Source organism: Linepithema humile, chromosome 1 (genome assembly GCF_040581485.1).
Source record: "Linepithema humile isolate Giens D197 chromosome 1, Lhum_UNIL_v1.0, whole genome shotgun sequence".
Taxonomy (NCBI): Eukaryota; Metazoa; Arthropoda; class Insecta; order Hymenoptera; family Formicidae; genus Linepithema; species Linepithema humile.
This window is the reverse complement of record NC_090128.1, coordinates 12,840,565-12,846,564: the sequence shown is the minus strand read 5'-3', so window position 1 is coordinate 12,846,564 and position 6,000 is coordinate 12,840,565.

The following is a 6,000-nucleotide window of genomic DNA, read 5'->3' as shown; positions in this document are numbered from 1 at the left end:
GACTGGAGGTCCGCGCGAGAGCGTCCAGTTAGAATGCCATCCGGAGCTTACCTGCACTCACGACCGCGGCGACGTTCCTGCCGCTCCGGTCCCCGTTGTTTTACGGCGACAAAAAAAGCGCGTCTCCCTCCACCTCCTTCTCCTCCTCCTTCTCGTCGACCGAGCATTGCGCGATAATTAATGGACCCGTGCGCAGCGAGAGAATCCGCTCTCCGTCGATTTGATTGATGGTGGCTGCCGTGGCGATCCTTTAAAACGGTCACGTGGATCGCGGCCGTGATACCGCTCCGTATGGCATTCGTGCTTGCACGTCGACGGAAAATAACGAAGAATCGTTTGTTATTGCTATTGTCAGGAGTGGACGTCGCGTTGTTAGATTAATAATCCGTCAGTTACGGTTTTGTCCAACGGACATGCTCGTAATTGCGATCGTTTTAAAGCGTTGCGATTCAAATTGGAAATATATGGAAATGAAGAAAATATAGCCCGAATACCCTGCATTTTGCCTCATAGTTCGTGTCGGTATATTTCACATTGGAGACTTTATTTCTCGAGTATAAATATTTCGGCTATTATTGAATAAAATAATTTCCTAAACTCGCGATTGTTTTTTCAAGGGCGTGAGAGATTGTCTGATTAATTCTTGGATACCTTAAATTTTAAAATCTTAGAAAAAAGAAAATTCACAAAAACGAGACATTAATATTCCAGTCATCAATTGTGTGACCCAATTACGAATTTTGTGAACAGCTAATAAACCCGCGTAGGAGCGAACGAGAGAATTTTCGGGAGATAAAGCAACCGCACAAAGGTTTATCGATCATCGCTGAAATCAATCGGCTACTCCGCGCGCGCGCGCGCGCGCTTTCCGACGAGGTCGATGATGTCTAGTCACAACACCATTGTTTCAATGACCCGCTGCCCCGCCCAGTAGGTGGCACCCACCCTTCACATACTAATGAGCCAACCAGTTTCAAAGATCATCAACGCGCGCTAGCGGTGAGACGAGGTGTTGAGAAGGCCGGGCCTCCTCCTCTCGAGACAGAAGGGTCACCGAGATTCTTGTTACTCCACTTTCGACATAACAAGCTGCACTCACCTGCCCGGAAGAATTTACGACCCACGTTACATAGAATAGATTTTGATAATAAACAAAATAGACTCAGGCCGACAGTTCTTATGATTAGCGCTATAATCCTATTTATATTAAACAATGTTGATTTGGCATTTATAAACGTTTAACAAGATAAATATTTAACGAAATAAAAAAAAGGAATTTGCAAGTATCTAGAAAATTATCTACATGTTTTAGTTAAATTTCTAAATCGACACCAATCAACCGAGGAATCGTCAGAAGAGTACAAAGGTGTCATTGAAAAGCCTCTATCGCCTAACAAGTACCAAAGCAACGTGTTATCGCGACGGGGCAACACGACGAGAGGAGAGTGAGGGAAGAGGGCTTCCATCGAGGCGGACTTTAGGGGGTCCTGACATAAAGCGATCGATCGTGCCGGTACGAGGTATCGATACCGGCTGGAAATGAGGCAGCTCCGTGACGTCCGTAACATCCGGCGTGAATGAGGCGCTAACGATCAGTGATTACCGCGAGTAACGCACGCAGGCAGGCAGGCAAGCAGGCAGGCAGGCAGGCAGGCAGGCACGCACGCACGCACGCACGCGGCCCGACGAATAATCATGCGAGTAGGTGAGGATGTCCATCAATCCTGGACCGCTAAGCGCGGGACCTCCCGCGACGTTTCTCATCTTCTCACCGAGGCCCGACGCGGGGCGTCGTTTCTCGCCACGTCTCCGCAACGTCTCGGCGTGAAGAAGAAGCGTCCGTCGACTTCTGACGGGACGCGCGAAATCAATGAGCCACCAGCGGCTACCAACATCGTCCGACGCGCGAAGACGCGTGCGAAATAAGGTGCGCGGTTGAGAGGGATTTACAACGTCATAAGAGAATCGACCGTGAGGCTCGGTAAGATAAATGATAAATAAGTGAAGAGTAAGATAAGCGGAGAGTAAAGGCCAGTTTGGACGATCTATAATTCGCGACAGGATTCACGATGCATAATTTTAAGCATTTGATTTTTCAAATATTTCCTGTATTGTTACCAATTATATACTAGCGATATGTATTTCGTGTAAGTGTGTATTCTGATTCTTGAAACGTTTTCTGTATTACACATGGCACGTAAAGTTATAAAAATAGAACTCTATCTCAATTTTTGTCGCAAATTATAAGTTGCCTAAAGCTAATTTTATTAATTACAAAAGGTCTAAACTTAAAATAATATAGAGTTAATCATAATAACTGAAATTTGGCCATAATTTGTTAGACAAACATTAGATGAATAATATTTTGATAATATATCAACTCATTATACTTATTTATAAAAAATCAAAAATTGCCATAAAAAATTACAATATATTCAAAACCTAACGCAAAATTTCCAACATCACAATAGACTTCATTCATGTTAGTGAGAAATTCCTTCAATCATTCTAGTCGACCTACTGCCCGCTCGTCGATTCGTGAACCACCTGGGGTGTCCGTGCTACATCGGCGCAAGATTAATACGGCCCGCAGTAGACTTTTAAATTAATATCTACCGTTAGTCAATACCTCTCACAAACACGTCACGTCGCAGCTCGCGGCGTAATTCCATTAACAATCGTACTTCAGGAAACAAATTTCTAAACAACATTCACATGTAAAATGCAACACGAGATAAATAGCTCTATATTCCTCGACATCCTTAAATAACAACTGAAGTAAAACTGTTCTGCTAAAGTAAAGCCAGTATTTGTCAGTATCAGCTTGTTAAATTAAGGTCAATAAATTAAAGTATTTCACAAGGACTGATAGAAATATGAATTCAAAAAATAACAGACTGATCAAGTGTATTTGAGGCAAATGCGCGCCTCAAATAATAATTAAATAACAACTTTCCTTCGAAAGAGACAAGAGAAATCTCAAAACAACGTGAGCAACACATTTTTCTCAAAGTCTGAGATAAATGCTGCAATACAATTAATATTTTTTCAACGCCTTTAGCTTTAGCGTGAATTATTTACAGAAAAGGACCGTCACTTTACGTAATAACACAAGGACGCGCTTGTGGATTTAAGCGAGGACTCTATCGGTGATGAATTCGACGCGACGCATTGTAAAAGTGAAATTACACCGGGGCCGGTAAGTCGAAGGGGATCGAGACATAAGCACGGGGCATATAATACAGGCCTGGAAGTAGACAATGGACACTTACGGGCCGAGAATGCGATAACTCTATACGTGATCGGGCGGCGGGGCGGCGAGAGAGGAGAAGGTAGGGAGAGAAAGAGAGGAGGCGTGGAGGATCACGATTTACCCATACAAAATCGCGCCGCGCGCGTATCGTACACGACGGTAATCAAACCCATAAATCCGAAGTATAACCAACCTCTGACACAGATTCTCTACCTTTTTATCTCCCGGCGCGGTCTGGGCAGTGCGCTCGGTAGTGCATCGCCGATTCCGTCCGATAACTTTGTTCGTTTCGCACTCTCATCGAACCATTTCCTTATAATTATCGCTCCTCTCAAATATCTTGTCTCGCTCGCCGATAGCGGTAGCGAAACACGTCGGACACGGATCAATAATTATTTACGGACATACTGAGCACTCCGAATTTATTTTTTATTAATTATATTAAATTATATATATAGAATTGTGTATCGGATTTTTGTAGGCGTGCAAATGATTGATATTTTTTTAATTCTAATATCCGGAAAAAATATTACAGCTTTCAGTTCGAGGGATTTCTCATTTTATCGTCGAGTTAAATAATGTTGTTTTAATTTCTATCAGTTATCTATCATTTCCTTGTTGTACATAAATTGTACTTTATTAGAAAATACACTAAATATAAATGTAGAAATGCAAAAATTGCGAATCATAGCTATGAGAGAATTAAAGTCGGCAAACCGCGACAATCGTGAGTAATTGCATTCTTTCAATTCTTTTTTAATGTTAATAATAATTTTAGTGAAGTCCCGATTTTTCACATTCAAAAATTACCGAGATTTTCGAACGGCCGGAGCAGAATAGGTCGTCGAGCGGATCGCGGAGTGTACTTTGTGCCTGGCGAGAAATTGCAGAAGCTTCGAAAGGCTCGCTCGCGCATCCTCGCCCTAAGGGCGAGAGAAATCCTCCGACGTGGCGGGCGCGGTGCTCGATCGAGCGAGGCTGCAGCATAACATTAAAGAGCCGGGGTTCCCTCTTGAACGGCGGGTTAACGCTGCGCGTTCGCGAGAGCCTTCGGCCCCGACATCCTTGCATCGACGGCGCGCATCGGGGAGGCGCGCGAGGGGGCTGCGTGTGCCCCGTCCACCGTGTGCGCGGGATGGGCGTGGTGGTGCACGGAGAGAGCGCACGGCTATCGAACTGCTCTATCGCTAATAAATCTGCGGCTCAACTAGAATCTGCCTCGAGTTATACGAGGCAGAGCGGATAACGACGGATCGGCCGTGCCGTTGCCGCGCCGCGTCGATCCGTCAAAAAACTCCGCGCTCGCCATTTTTACGATCGGCCGGCCCGATGATGCTCGATGAGGCTCGCTGGGAGTTGCCTTCATTATTTCGCGGACTCTCTATAGCAAGGCGAAACCTTCGACGCTTCTCGAGATCCTTGTTGACTCACCGGTTGCGGCAGAGCAAAATCAAGACGCATATGCCGTTAGTTTCTTTTTATTTTAATATGCGGAGATGCATCTTTGCGTAATTAATAATTAAGCTTTTTTTTAATAATTGCTTAATATGAACATAAATTCATTTGCATTGCTAGTTGTAAAAGAAATATATAATCGAATCATACAAAAATAATTTAATTGGGAATTTTTTCTTGAAAAATTCAATATAATAGATATGTCATAATAAATATTGCAGCGAGGTATAATAATCAGGTATATTACAAGAACAAATCGCAAAGATAACACAGCCTCGAAAGACGTACAGCTAGGGGCATCTGTCGAGAACGTCTGCAAGCCGCAGAAGCGCAGCCAGACATTAGCACAAAACGTATCGTGCGTTCTCATATTCCAGAGGCAATTAAATATAGACATTATTAATTAAATTCCCGTTGTCGATGTCGCCGATCTATCGTGGAAATTGAAATAAAACGAGGCTGATAAACTTCAATAAGACGATCGAATCGTCACTCTAACCGCTGCTAACTGAGGGAACAACAGTGCGGACGTTTATGCAGGAGAATTTTTAGAGCGGTCAATCGCGGTGCGCTTATCGACCCGAATAAATTAAAAGCGCGGCGGCGTAGAGCGCGGAGAGTTCGTTGGATTTGTCATTGATTCCTGGCAGGCCGCGGGTCAGGGTAGCACAACGCCTAGGAAGTGGCTGAAACGGTTTTGTACCGGGACATCAATACTTCCACTCCACCGCGGCCGCGCGGGACCCGCACATTACCCGATAATAACGGCTGTACTCTCTCGCGACGCGAATTGCGCCCCGCGATCGTTATTACCCCGCGTAGCGGGGCTCGCCCCGGAAAAAAATGCATCTCTCGCCTTTGAACCCCGCGGACGAAAGCGTCCAGGCTATGTCAAGGAATTCAGAAACGTGCATCTGACGTTATCTCGCATCGGACTTTCTACCGTCGAACGCCCGAAGCGGCGCTATTGATTCCCGTCGCTATTGACGTCGTTGCAATTGCACGCAATCAGCGTCGTTTTTCCTCGTGGAAAGAAATTCCGTTATATCGCTACATTGATTAATTCAATCGCGAAAAATTCAATTTGAGAAAAAAATTCACTTTATAAGATTAATACAAAATGTTTGTTCAGGATTAAAAATTTTGCAGCCTGTTGGCGTGCATTTAAAATATCACAAAATCAGAATTTTTATTAAAAAAGAAGCAACGTTGAAATAAGTAAAAGAAGATGAAATGATTCTTCTACGAAACGATCTCTATCATTTTCCGCGAAGGAGATAGCGGAATCGACG